Consider the following 15,746-nt stretch of genomic DNA (forward strand, 5'->3'; position numbering starts at 1 on the left):
AGATGCAGGACCCCAAAACCCAACATGCAAGAAAGGCATCCATAACCAGAATAAGAGTCTATGCCAGTATGGTTAAAGCATTGTCCTTTGTATCAAAAGTATCCAATATAATCAACTGCCACACTGTTTTGTATAAGCTGAGGTTTTAGAGACAGGCTTCAGTGTACTTTACTCTTAAAGGGCATTCCATGTTACTAAAGTAGGGTGACAGACTGATGCAGAAGGGCATCACCTATCTTATGTCAAGTCTTCTCTACTACAACTCCATTTTTACTTAGAGCAGCAAAGCACCATTGCTTAAAACCTACCCTGCCTCACTTATGTTAAATTCTAGTGATGATTTAATTATTTCGAACAAGAAGCAACACCTTCTGTTAATGTGTCCAGAAGAGGTCCTTTAAGCAGAAACAGTTTGAGAGGTTTTCTGTATTTACTATCCCCCAAGACTGAAATGGGCCATGGCAGTTCTATAACGGTGATCTGGTTAGCTTTTGTCAACTTGACACAAACTAGTCATCTGCGAACAGGGAACCTCCTGGGCAAATAGGCCTGGACTATATGAGAAAAGTAACTGAGTAATCCTGGAGAAACAAGCCAATCAGCAGAATTTCTCCATGGTTCCTGCCTCTGCTCCTTCTTGAGTTTTCCTGCCCTAATTTCCCTCTATGTTCAACTGTGATTAGGATGGGTAAGCCAAATAAATTTTTTGCCTACAAGTTACTTTTGTCATGGTATTTGTCACAGCAATAAAAAGCTAGAATAAGTGGAACAAGTAAAGGACACACTTCTCACCAACAGGATGGCAGAAAAGAATCCTCAAGGATCTATGATCCAGCTTCTTATCTTTAGGATGGGAGAGAAGAATCTGCAAGGATCTAGGATCCTAGCTTCTTACCTAAATTTAGGATGAGAGAGAAAAATCTTCAAGGATTTAGGATCCTAGCTTCTTACCTTTAGGATGGTAGAGAAAAATCCCTAATAATCTTGCCAGTTACTACCCTGGCTCTGGCTCACCTAATATAGGCAAGGAAAAGAAACTATTTGCTTTTATGAGGCTTTAGTTTGATGTCACTGTTATTTAGAACTAAATGCCACTTTTTAATTCAGAAAATTACACATATTTATTTAGGAAGTAAATATAGTTATCAGAGAATGATTTGTAGGGAGTCAATACCCTTTCCCTTTGTGGGACCCAAGGTCTTCACTTAGGTCAGTAGGACTTCAATTCATGCCATTGGAGAAGTTTGGAAGAACTGGAAAACTTAAATTCATGCTTATTAAATGAATAGAAAATCCTACTAAACAGCTATGCTTGAGTGTGTAACCCACTTACATTGCAGATCCACAGAGACCACATAAGAAGGAATGTTGCGGTAAATATTAAAAAATAAAAATGGTTTATCTCTTTATTGACCCTGAGGTCTCACTCCTCAGACCTGACCCTGATAGGGAAACGCATGCACCTCTGGCGCCAGGTCTGAGCTGCCACCACGGCCCAACTTGTCCTCGAAACTCCCTTCCCTGACAGTTTTCTATCGCCTGTTCTCCGCCTCTGTCCCAGAGTGTTTCTCTACCCCAAAATTCCATAAACACAACTCTACAGCCCGATAGCTTTTCATACAGGGTTATACATTCAACTCTCAATCCACAAACCCTCTAAACAACAAGATTGCACCAAATAGACGAAGATACAAACTGCCCTTCTAAATGAGATATTAGACCTATAAAATCTTTAATGTTCATAGCTTTTTAACACCAATCAATATCACCTGGGTCTAGCTGGTCTCTGGGAAGCTCCATATTGCCACTACCTTCGCCCTCTATCCTCTGACCTCCTCCAACCTCTCAGCCCTCTCAACCTTCCTTGACCCGCCCAGTCATTGGCTTTCCTTTATTTTAGTAATTAAAATGGGAAGGTTCAGTTGGAGTCATATAACTAAGCAGCCCTTCTTGGGGAAGTGGAATTAACATTAAAATACAAACAGCTTCAGGACAATCTACAAAGGAAGGTGACTGAAAGCAAGAGATGCAGACTTCAGAGTAACCTGCCTGTAGTAACCAGACTGGCTCTTCAGGCATAAGCTGCCATAACTGATGAGATTCACGTGTAGAGTAAGTTTTTCCTTCGTAGAGGTACTGTAGAGATTTACAACACTGAATGAGGAATCTGGAATGGATGATGTTGACTTAATTTCTATATCAAGGTCTAAGTGACGAGGGTACTGTTCTCTTCCTCTGCCTGCGGTTGCTGTGTCTATGGTCGCTCCGTGGACCGCTTTGCTGGCTGGTGCTTTTGTATCAGGGCAAGCAGTATTCCATGGCAGGGAACTTCTGGCAGAGCTCCCACTATTTGCAGTGGATTTTAGATAAACATGATCTGTTGAAAGAGTGTCAGAAGGACCTAAAGTTTCTCTCAGAAGAGGAGTATTGGAAATTACAAATATTTTTTACAAATGTTATCCAAGCATTAGGTGAACATCTTAAACTAAGGCAACAAGTTATTGCTACTGCTACAGTTTATTTCAAGAGATTCTATGCTAGGTATTCTCTGAAAAGTATAGATCCTGTATTAATGGCTCCTACATGTGTGTTTCTAGCATCCAAAATAGAGGAATTTGGTGTTGTCTCAAATACAAGATTGATTGCTGCTACTACTTCTGTATTAAAAACGAGATTTTCATATGCCTTTCCAAAGGAATTTCCTTATAGGATGAATCACATACTAGAATGTGAATTTTGCCTCTTAGAATTAATGGAATGTTGCTTGACAGTCATCCTTATAGACCTTTGCTCCAGTATGTGCAGGACATGGGCCAAGAGGATGTGTTGCTTCCCCTTGCATGGAGGATAGTGAATGATACCTACAGGACAGATCTCTGTCTGCTGTACCCGCCTTTCATAATAGCCTTAGCTTGCCGACATGTAGATTGTATTGTACAACAGAAAGATGTTAGACAGTGGTTTGCAGAACTTTCCATGGATATGGAGAAGATTTTGGAAATAATCAGGTTTATTTTAAAACTGTATGAGCAGTGGAAGAATTTTGATGAAAGAAAAGAGATGGCAACGATTTTTAGTAAGATGCTGAAACCAAAACTACCTCCAAAAGTGAAAGAGAGCAGAGTCCAAATGGAAGTCAGAACTCTAGCTACAACCAATCTGAAGAATCCTGTAGTGGACCACTTGGAAGTAAAGCATTGGACAGTTTGAGTAATGTCTTCATTGGAAAACAGATGCAAATGAATAGCTTGTTTCTGTCAAGCATATTGGGAATTGACTTAATTTTTTAGAAAATAAGTTTTTTCTCCTAACTTGATTCTAATGTATAATTTATTAAATCTTAATTACAAAATAAAAAGGCTCTAAAGGAACATACAGCCATACAGAGACATTTCAGGGTTAACTTCTATCTTCCATACACATATGTATATAGACATATACTAATGCTGCTTTTTGATTAGGAAATTGAAGGTTTTTTTATTAATAATAGCTTTTTTATTAAATCAAGAAGTATAAACTGTCATTTGTTCAAATTTTTCTTTGGGCTTTGAGGGACCAAAAAAGGACAATAAAAAGTCAGTAAAACTCCCCACAACCCAGTTAAATCTTAAAACTGGATTTATGAAATTGAATCCTAGAAAATCCTATAAGGATTTAGAAATGATAATTACAATTTGATGGGGATGAATCAAGAACTTACTGATTTCAAAAATATATTGTATTCAATATTTTTGGTATCATCACAAAAGATACCGGTCCAACCTATCAAAAAGTGCAATATATATATATATATATATATATATATATATATATATATATATATATATTGCACATATATATATATATATATAGCATATATATATAGCATACTTTGACATATATATATATATATATATATATATATATATATATATATATATAGCATACTTTGACATTTTAAAAGTTGTATTGACTTACTAGCTATTTTGAAATGCTGGGAAGCCTGAAAGAAAAGGTTATTTGTAACCAATTAATAGTTAATAAGTGTTTTTAATGTTTAATCTGTCCTGAAAATTTTTTATGAGGCATATAGACTCAGTTTAATTTTGTGTTTTAGTGTGAGTCAACATATGAACAGCAGGTATTCTGAATCAGGAAGGAACCTAGTCACTTTTCAGACCAGTGAGGTTCTTAATTCTCATGGGTATAGACTTAAGAGTAAATGGTACATTTGTGGGACTTTATAAATAAACTCATTTTCTTCAGACTGAAAGAAGAAATAAAACTTGGAGTAATAAGATATTATTGTGTAGTTTTGCACTTTTTAAAAAATAAATCATCTTCCAGGGTGCACAACAGGCACTCGGAACATCCGCCACCAGGAAGAGCAGCAACCCAGACACACAGGACTGGCGAGAACCGGATAGGAACAGATTTCGACTGACTAGGGGACAGAGAGATCTCAGTGGAGCACACGGAAAATATGTGCCTGTACGGCTTGATCCAGGGACACAGGAACCCAGCAGCATTGGGCCTTCTGTTCCCAGTCGGAGGCTTTTGGGTTACACAACAGGCACTTGGATCATCCACCACCAGGAACAGCAGAGATCCAGGGACACAGGACAGGTACAAGGGAAAGATGAGAACCAATCACTGACAAAAAGATGGCAAGAGGAAAGCAAAAGAACTTACCCCAGGGAAACCAAGACAACTTGGCAACATCAGAACCTAGCTCTCCTATGACAACAAACAGAAGAATGCCAAACACCAGAAAAAGAAGACTCAGACATGAAATCCTACCTCAAAATGATGATAGAGATCCTTAAATGAGAATGGGAAGAAAAGCATAGAGAATTAGAAGCTTTAAAGAAGAAACAATAAAAACCCACAAAGAACTCAAAGAACTAGAAAAACACAGAACCAAAGAGATGAATGAATGGAACAAGGAATTTAAAAAGGAAATTGAAACAATAAAGAAAACACTAAAAGAGGCAACCCTAGAGGTAGAAATCCTAAAAAAGAAATCAGGAGTCAAAGATGCAAGCATTTCCAACAGACTACTAGAGATGGAAGAAAGAATCTCAGGGGCCGAAGACAACATTGAAAACATAGACAAAACAGTCAGAGAAGATGCAAAAAACAAAAACCTCCTAACACAAAATGTCCAGGAGATCCAGGACACAATGAGAAGACCAAACCTAAGGATAATAGGAATAGAAGAGGGAGAAGAATATCAACTAAGAGGTACAGTAAATATCTTCAACAAAATCCTGAAAGAAAACTTCCCTACCCTTAAAAAAGAGATGACCACGAGCATAAAAGAAGCCTTCAAAACTCCAAATAAGTTGGACCAGAAAAGAAATTCCTCCGACAAAAACAGTCTAAACACCAAGTGCCCAAAGCAAAGAAAGAATACTAAAAGCAGTAAGGGAAAAAAGGTCATGTTACATGTAAAGGCAGACCAATACAAATCACACCCGATTTCTCAACAGAGACTATGAAAGCTAGGAGAGCCTGGAAAGATATCATGCATACCCTTAGAGAGCACAAGTGCCAGCCTAAACTGCTATACCCAGCAAAACTATCAATCACTACAGATGCCGAGACGAAGATATTCCAAAACAAAACTAAATTCACACAATTTATGACCACAAATCCAGAACTACAATGAATTATAGGTAGAATAAACAATACAATGAGGGGAACCACCTTATAGTAAAAACAAGAAAACTTCTAAGCAAGAAAACCAAAAGAAGAAGACACACAGGCACAATTCAACCTACCAAAGCAACAATAGCAGGAAACAGCAACCACTATTTCTTGATATTTATTAACATAAATGGACTCAACTCCCCAATAAAAAGATATAGGCTATCAGACTGGATACATAAACAAAACCCAGCATTTTGCTGCATACAGGAAACTCATCTTAGAGACAAAGACAGACACTACCTCAGAATAAAAGGTTGGGAAAAAAACTTCCAAGCAAATGGCCCCAAGAAGCAAGCTGGAGTGACCATTCTAATATCAAATAAAGTAGATTTTCAACCAAAAGTTATCAAAAAAGATCAGGAAGGACACTTTTTACACATTACCGGGAAATCTCTTAGGAGGAACTCTCAATAATTAACATATATGCTCCAAATACAAAAGCACTCATATTCATAAAAGAAACCCTATAAAAGCTCAAAAAATTCATGTTACCCCACACAATAATAGTGCGAGACTTTAATACCCCACTCTCTCCAATGGACAGATAATGGAAACAGAAACTGAACAAGGACACTGTAAAACTAGCAGAGACTATGCATCACCTGGAATTAATAGATATCTACAGAACATATCATCCTAAAGTAAAAGAATACACCTTCTTCACAGCACCCCATGGCACCTTCTCGAAAATTGACCACATAATTGGACATAGAATGAGCCTCAATCAATATAAGAAGATCGAAATCCTCCCTTGCATCATTTCAGATCACCATGGTCTAAGGCTGGTCTTTAATAACAACAAAGACTACAAAAAGCCCATATACACATGGAAACTAAACAATACTCTATTAAACGATAGCCAGGTCAAAGAAGAAATAAAGATAGAAATTAAGGATTTTCTAGAATTCAATGAAAATAAAAACACAACATAACGATACCTATGGGATGCAATGAAAGCAGTACTGAGAGGAAAACACATAGCTCTGAGTGCTTCCAAAAAGAAACTGGAGAAAGCATACACTAGAAACCTGAAAGCACAGTTGAAACCTCTAGAACAAAAGAAAGCAGATACACCCAAGAGGAGTACATGGCAAGAAATAATCAAAATTAGAGCAGAAATAGACCAAATAGAAACAAAAAGAACCGTCGAAAGAATCAACAAAATGAAGAGCTGGTTCTTTGAGAAAATTAATAAGATTGATAAACCCTTAGCCAGACTGACTAGAGGGTAAAGAGAGAGTATCCAAATTAACAAAATCAGAAAGAAAAGTGGAGAAATAATGACTGAAGCTGAGGAAATTCAAGAAATCATGAGATCCTACTACAAAAACCTATACTCAACAAAGCTGGAAAATCTGTAGTAAATGGATGAATTCCTAGACAGATATAAGATACCAAAGTTAAACCAGGACAAAGTAAACCATCTAAATAATCCCATACCACCTAAAGAAATAGAAGCAGTCATCAAAAGCCTCCCTGACAAAAAAAGCCCAGGTCAAGATGGGTTCAGTACAGAGTTTTATCAGACATTTATTGATACATAATACCAATACTCTCCAAACTATTACACAAAATAGAATATGATGTAAACCTACCTAACTCATTATTTGAGGCTACAATAACCCTCTTTCCTAAACCACAAAAAGATCCTACAAGGAAAGAGAACTTCAGACCAATCTCACTTATGAACATTGATGCAAAAATACTCAAAAAAATCCTTGCAAACTGAATCCAAAAATACATCAAAATTATCATTCAACATGATCAAATAGACTTCATCCCTGTGATGCAGGGATGGTTTAATATAAGGAAATCCATCAATGTAATCCACCAAGTAAACAAACTCAAAGAAAAAAACCACATGGTTATCTCACTACATGCTGAGAAAGCATTTGACAAAATCCAACACCACTTTATGTTAGAAGTCTTGGAAAGAACAGGAATCCAAGGACCATACCTAAACATAATAATATAGAGCAAACCAACAGCCAACATCACACTTAATGGTGGGAAACTTGAAGCATTCCCACTAAAATCAGGGACTCGACAAGGCTGCCCACTTTCCCCCAGCTATTCAACATAGTACTGGAAGTCCTGGCCAGAGCAATTAGACAGCAAAAGGAAATCAAAGGGATAAAAATTGGAAACGAAGAAGTAAAAACATCACTATTTGCAGATGACATGATAGTGTACTTAAGTGACCCCAAATATTCCACCAGAGAACTCCTACAGCTGATAAACAAGTTCAGCAATGTGGCTGGATATAAAATTAACTCAAACAAATCAGTTGCCTTCCTATATTCAAAGGACAAACATGTGGAGAAAGAAATTAGGGAAAAGATACCATTCACAATAGTCACAAAAACTATGAAATACCTTGGTGTGACTCTAACTAAGCAAGTGAAGGACCTGTATGATAAGAACTTCAAAGCTCTAAAGAAGAAAATCAAGGAAGATCTCAGAAAATGGAAAGATCTTCTATGCTCATGGATTAAAGGATCAAAATTTTTTAAATGGCCATCTACCAAAAGCAATCTACAGATTCAATGCAATCCTCATCAAAATTCCAACCCAGTTCTTCATTGAGTTGGAAAAAGCAATGTCCAAATTCATCTGGAATAACAAAAGACCTAGAATAGGGAAATCCATCCTCAACAAGAAAATATCTGTGGGAATCACTATCACTGACCTCAAGCTGTATTAAAAGGCAATTGTGCTGAAAACTGCATGGTACTGGTACAGAAATAGGCACGTGGATCAATGGAATAGAATAGAAGATCCAGAAATGAGTCCTCACTTATATGGTCACCTGATTTTTTGACAAAGGAGCTGTAAACATTCAATGAAAAAAGGACAGCCTATTCAACAAATGGTGTTGGTCCAAGTGGCACTCAGCATGCAGAAGAATAAACATAGACCCTTTCTTATCTCCTTGTACAAAGCTCAAGTGTAAGTGGTTAAAAGATCTCCACATTAAACCAAGTACCCTGAAACTATTAGATGAGAAATTAGGGAAAACCTTGGAACTCATAGTTGCAGGAAAAATTTTTTTCTGAACAGAACACCAATGACTCGAGCTCTAAGGTCAAAGATTAACAAATGGGACTTAATGACATTGCAAAGTTTCTGTAAGGCTAAAGACACTGTCAAGGAAACAAAAAGGCAGCCAACAGAGTGGGAATAGATATTTACCAACCCCACATCAGATAGAGGCCTAATATCCAAGGTATAAAAAGAACTCAAAAAATGAGACACCAGATAATCAAACAACCCTATTAAAAATGGGGTACAGACTTAAACAAAAGTTCTCAATTGCGGAATATCGAATGGCTGAGAAACATCTAAGGAAGTGCTCAACATCCTTATCTATCAGGAAAATGCAAATCAAAACAACCCTGAGATTCCACCTAACACCAGTCAGATTGACCAAGATCCAAAACTCAGATGACAACAGATGCTGGTGAGGATGTGGAGAAAGAGGAACACTTCTCCACTGCAGGTGGGGTTGTAAAGTGATACAGACACTCTAGAAATCAGTCTGGCGATACCTCAGAAAAATGGACATAATACTACCTGAAGACCCAGTTATTCCACTTCTGAGCATTTACCCCAGAGGCGTTCCAACATACAAAAATATACATTCACCACAATGTTCATTGCACCTGTATTTATAATAGCCATAAGCTGGAAAGAACCCAGATGTTTTTCAGTAGATGAATGGATACAAAAATTGTGGTACATTTACACAGTGGAGTACTATTCAGCTATCAGAAACAATCACTTAATGAAATTCTTTAGAAAATGGATGCATCTAGAGAATATCATCCTGAGTGATATAACCCAGTCACAAAAGAACAGAATAATATGCAGTCACTGATAATGGGATACTAACCCCAGAAAGCTCTGAACACCCTAGTAACAACGCACAGACTGTGTGAAGTTCAAAAAAAAAAAAAAAGAGTATATTTTAATTAAAATAGAACTGTATCACATCCCCCTTTCCTCTGTATAGCCCCTCCTAGTCTCTCTCCTATCCCCTCAAATTAATAGCCTCTTTTCCTATATTATTGTTACACATATACATATGTGTATGTATATGTACCCACAAATACTTAATTACTTCCTTAAAAATGTATTTGTATACTTTTATGCAAAAAAATCCTGAAAATTTATACATTCATCTCTGTTTTTTAAAATAAAGTAAAAAAAAATCATTAAAAAATGACTAAGTGTTGCCTTCCTGGTTAAAATTGGAAGAATAAAAGTTAAGTTTTTCAGCTATATTCACTTATGTCTTGAATTCCTGTTGCTAAGTTTGACTTAGATTTTCTGAGAATCTTTGTGTGTGTTAAATTTGAATCCTAAACTTTGTAAAGGGGTGCTTTTGTATAGTTTATGAATAGACTGTAAGGAGACTTCTGCTTCCTTATGGAAAATATCAAATGCAGATTTGCTGGAAAGGAGATTTCACATTGATTGGGAAAATATGGGCTCTCCTAAGGTTGTACCAGGATAAGAAACAAACAAGCAGGCTTTTCCCAGGCCTGAGTGTAACCTGAACTTAGCGTGGATACTTGGTGATTGCTGATCACAGCCAGCAACTATACTTATATCTTCACATTTTTTTTAATCCAGTTCCTTTTCTCAGATTTATCTTTGTTCTTCATAGTTTTCTTTGCAAAAGCTATTGTGTAAAATTAAGATTTTGCAAGAGCAGACAAGGCGGTGAAATAAATCTCCATTTGTGTATAATCTAGCCTCAGCTATTACTGATTCATAGCCAGTTTCACCTTAAACTTCCACACCCGTCTCCCTTCTTATATTATTCTGAAGAAAATTCTATATAGGTAAAATAATTATTTAATATTATATTAAAATTCTCAGTTCTCTGAATGATGCAGAGCATTTTTAGTATTCATTTATAAATATTTTTGTTTTAGATTCATGGATTCTTCCTCCGTGCTATAAAAACATTCCCAGTTTTCTTTTGTTCCTGTATTAAGCTTCCCATAGTCTGAGCTTTACTGTGAACATCTTCAGCAGGCCATTTAGTGAGGACTTTTTTTTTCTCCTTTGTATTTCTGTAAATTGATATTGAATATTGAGATTATTTGGTTGGCTAGACGACTGTAGGGTGACTGTCTCTTGCATTAGTCACCACACACTGGTTGTTGCTGTATCGTCCTCACTTATGACAAGTACTGCTTTAGAGTCAGTCAGTTAGTCTTAGGCACACTGTCTAGTCTCATGGCCACCAGCCACTTACGGCTGGACAGTTACTATGTGGCTTGTCTGAAAGCAGATATGCTGTAAATGTGCAAACATGTTAGATTTCAGGTACTTAATAATACAAAACAAAATAATGTTAAAAATCTCGATTTGTTTATAACCATTTTGTGTTTTAAATAATAATATTTTGGATATATAGAATTAAATAAAACATTATTTAAAAAATTCTATATCAAACCAAGAGATTTTATGGGTATATGGATCCTAAAACCCAGTTCTCATTATTATAGTAATTATTATTTTCAGTGAAGTAGAATTCTATTTTTCTGCTTTTTTGTTTTTTTTTAAATATCCATTTAGCTTTGGCATCTTTTAAAGTCCACTTTAAAAGACAACTGAGCTTTCAGTCTAGACATCTCAGAGTTTGTACAGAAATGATGGTTCGTAGACAGCCCAACACCCTAAACAATCATTATGAACATTTGTTACCATGTACCAACCACTGAGCTTTCTGCTTTAAAAAGCATTAGTTATAGTTTTGAACTAATCTCAAAGGATGTCCTATTATCTCATTCATAAGAAAAATAAAAGACATGAGTTTAAAATAATCATTCATAATCATATAACTAAAAGTGACACCCAAATTGGAGCCCATCATTTGAACTTCAGTCCCCTTATTAAACACATTATAATCTCTGTCCCTGCCCTGTAGCTAAAGTCAATAATGAGAGGAAGCATGTCCACAAATTAGAAGACATTCAAATGTATAGATGGCAAGATTGCTCACTGGTAAAGGTTTTTGCTGCTGTACTGGTTGGGTTTTGTGTCACCTTGACACAAGCTGGAGTTATCACAGAGAAAGAAGTTTCAGTTGAGAGATAAGATCCACTTGTAAGGCATTTTCTCAACTAGTGATCAAGGGGGGAGGGGGCTCAGTCCATTGTGGGTGGTGCCACTCTGGGCTGGTAGACCTGGTTCTATTAGAAAGCAGGCTGAGCAAGCCAAGGAAAGCAAGCCAATAAGTAACATCGCTCCATGGCCTCTGCATCAGCTCCTGCTTCCTGACCTGCTTGAGTTTCAGTCCTGACTTCCTTTGGTAATGAACAGCGATATGCAAGTGTAAGCTGAATAAACCCTTTCCTCCTTTACTTGTTTCTTGGTCATGATGTTTTGTGCAGGAATAGAAACCCTGACTAAGACATCTGCTACACCTGAGAACCTGAGCTGAATCCCTGGAATTAGATCATGAGAAAAGAGAACCAAGTCTTACAAGTTGTCCTCTGACCTCTAGCTATGTGTCCCAGCACACACATCATCATCATCATCACGTTAAATGTAATATTTTGAAAAAAATAAAATCTTAAACTATTAACAGGTAATAGGTTTTCATAATGAACATGAAAATAAAGTATTTGAAAGATGAAAAGCTTCTTTCTGTGCAGTGGGGGACACACTGTCTATTATAATACTGTTAATATAAGAGAATCATATAAGCATTGGCACACTGTAATTCTTTTATCTGTGATCTTGTTTAGATTTAAAACATGCCCTCCTTCAAGAGCTAAAATGACTCCCTAGCTACTGATATTACAATAAGCAAAGATTAATCATGAAGCATCTTTTACTTGAACCCATAACTAAGGTCTTAGATCTCTAGAGGTTTGTGTCATTTTGACACTTCTTTTTATATATTCTTATTCAATCTTGCACATTGATTTACAAAGATAGACTTCGGATCACAACTGTGAAATCATGTAACACATATGCCTCATCTCCCTTTGGCACAAAAGCCTGTAACATTCCTTCACTCTCACTATGGATACCTTGCTACTGAGCCCAGGCTGCATCATGCTGCTTACAGACTGAAAGCCTAATAGGTCATTACAATAACATTCCCTCTCTTCACACACAGCAAATATGACCTGACCTAAATAAAGCAGACTCTTAAAGAGGGCTAAAAAGTAATACAGGAGCAAAGGCAACAGAAACAAACAAACAGCAATAACAAAGACAGACCACTGTGAGGATTTTAGGGATAAATAACAAGGAAGGCTGAATGGTTCCAGATAGATTATTTTCACTCTCAGTGTCAATAATGAAAAGCAATAATCAAGGAGAAACTGTGTCATTGAGCTCAGAGGCCTTCAGGTCTATAAATTGCCTGACTGAACATGTTCCCTATAATCAGTGACCATGGCTGTCTCCAAGTAGATACTGCAGGCAGCCTGCTAGCAATAAATGTCCTTTGTCTTGTACCCAAGTATGTCTCTGCAGTGCTGTTCTGGGATGCCAATTGCCTTCCCTGGGAAAGCAGCCAAAATGATGGTGGCTGTCTTTGGCTATTGGGAATTAATTAGTTCTACTTTGTTTCCTTAAGATAACCCTGCAGATACATTTTTTTGCTCTGATTATTAGCACATAGAGAGAGGTTGTAAGTTTTCTGAGCTAACAAAATCTATGACAGCTTCCAGGTGACTTCCTATTGAAGAGACAGAATGATTGGGAAGAAAATGATCTCTATATAGATTCCTCAAAATATTGCATAATGAAGAAAAATGAAGCACATTGGCAAAGGGAATTCTTAATCACTGTAGAGAAAAACACAAATGCCCAATATTTTGTCTACGAAAATAGTGAGGTTCAACGCTTTTTTAAAAAGGTTTTGACAGTAGTTAATTTCCTATTTTCTAAATCTCCAATAATAACTACAAGTATATGTTTAAAATTTATATTTAAAGTACAAAACGTACTTCTCTAAACAGGACTGATATCTTCTACCCACTACAAAAGTGTTGGAAAAGAAATAAAAGGAGCCAAATATCTTAGTTTAACAAAACCAGTTTTCAGAAAACTTAAGTTTGCCTTCCTATGGTCTGCAGCTCGGAAGATGGTGGCCCTGAGGGTTGTGTGCTGTCTCCGCGGTTTCAGGGCCCAGGTGCTGCATCCGGGCTCTGGGATATGACTGCTGAGTCAGCCCAGCAGAGGTGCTTGGCAATGGCAGCCAGATATAGAATGGGCAGAGTTTCAGGAGCTGTCTTTTACCCCTCCAAGGAAACAGCCCACTGGAAACCTCCTCCTTGGAATGATGTGGACATTTTGAAGTAATAAGTGGTGACCAACGTTACCCTGAACTTTGGACCCTGGCACTCAGCAACCCACAGAGTCCTGAGACTTGTGCTGCAATTTCATGGAGAGAAGGTACAGAAATGTGGCCCTTACATTGGGTTCCTGCACCGAGTCATGGAGAAATTCTTTGAGTACAAGACCTATCTTCAGGCCCTTCCGTACTTTGACTGGTTAGATTATGTGTCCATGATGTGTAAAGAACAGGCCTATTTGCTAGCTGTAGAGAAGTTGCTAAACATCCAGCCTCCTCTCCGGGCACAGTGAATCCGAGGGCTCTTTGGAGAGATCACACAGATTATAAATCATATCATGGCTGTCACTACACATGCCCTGGACATTGATGCCATGACTCCTTTCTTCTAGATGTTTGAATAAAGAAAGATGTTTGAGTTCTACGAGCGGGTGTCTAGAGTCTGAATGCCTGCAGCCAGGAGGAGTGCACCAGGACCTTCCTTGTGGACTTATGGATAACTTTTATGAATTCTCCAAGAACTTCTCTCTTCAGATTGATGAGGTAAAGGAGATGCTAAGCAATAATAGAATCTGGCCAAATAGGACAATGTTCACTTGGGGTTGTATCAGCAGAAGACACACTTAACTATGGATTCAGTGGAGTGATGCTCTGAGGCTCAGGCATCCAGTGGGACTTTCGGAAGATGTAGCCCTATGTTTATGAGCAGGTCGGGTTTTACGTTCCTGTTGGTTCTCAAGGGGACTGCTAAGATAGATACCTGTGTGATGTTAAGGAGATGCACCAGTCCTTCCCTTCGAATCATTGAACAGGGTCTGAACAAGATGCCTCCTCTGGTTGATGATGCCTAAGTGTCCCCACCTAAATAAGCAGAGATGAAGACGTCATTGAGTCACTAATTCATCACTTTAAGCCATATACTGAGGGCTACCAAGTTCCTCCAGGAGTCACATATACCATCATTGAAGCTCTTAAAGGAGAATTTGGGGGTATACTTGGTATCTGATGGCAGCAGCTGCTCTTATCTGTATAAGATCAAGGCTCCCGGTTTTGCCCACCTGGCAGGTTTTGACAAGATGTCTAAAGGACACATGTTGGCATATGTTGTAGCCATCATAGGATATTGTTTGGAGAAATAGACCAATAAGAAAAAGCACAGCCTTCAAGCTCCCTTGCCTGTCAGCTGTTTCTTTAGGGCCTGTGCCTGGTGGAAAACGAGCCTATGTTTCTGCGTGTATAAACAAGTATGCATGTACTCGTTGACTTAGCAGTACAGGCTTCCTGTGTATGTACTAGAAAAAGATAAATTATATTAAATTAGCCACCTTTCCTCCCCCCCCCCCAAGAGAAAACTTAAGTTATGTTGGGTAGGTTTGTTTGTTTGCTTGTTTTCTCTGGTAAACTGATATGGTAGACAGGATGTTTTAGCTGTAAACACTTTCTTGTGTTCTATGACTCTGTTGGGAATGTTTGTACTACTTAACTATGCCTTCCGTCGAAGCTTTTATTCATGAATTCATACTTCTTTTCAGGTTTTCTCTATTGAACAGTTTAACTTGACACAGAAACACTATGCCCTGTCACTCAACAGAAAATCAAAGCCTTGCCAGTCACTTGGTCATTCTAATTTGTGTTTGGGATCATGAAATAAATACATTTTTGCGATGGTGAGCAGAATTAAGCCACTTTTCTTGTGATTCCCTATTTCACTTGTATTTGGTTTTCCTTA

At 37.5% G+C, this 15,746-nt stretch overlaps 2 pseudogenes across 2 annotated transcripts; both read left to right on the forward strand.

Moving 5' to 3' along the window:
* The first annotated feature begins 2,317 nt into the window (after nt 1–2,317).
* LOC308427075 (cyclin-C-like) lies at nt 2,318–3,290 on the forward strand (annotated as a pseudogene). The gene has a single exon. The product of its transcript is annotated as a cyclin-C-like (transcript).
* Nucleotides 3,291–13,788: 10,498 nt separating this feature from the next.
* Nucleotides 13,789–15,156, forward strand: LOC308427076 (NADH dehydrogenase [ubiquinone] iron-sulfur protein 2, mitochondrial-like; annotated as a pseudogene). Its single transcript has one exon. The product of its transcript is annotated as an NADH dehydrogenase [ubiquinone] iron-sulfur protein 2, mitochondrial-like (transcript).
* Nucleotides 15,157–15,746: the final 590 nt, after the last annotated feature.

Source organism: Micromys minutus (assembly GCF_963924665.1).
Source record: "Micromys minutus genome assembly, chromosome: 11".
Classification (NCBI taxonomy): domain Eukaryota; kingdom Metazoa; phylum Chordata; class Mammalia; order Rodentia; family Muridae; genus Micromys; species Micromys minutus.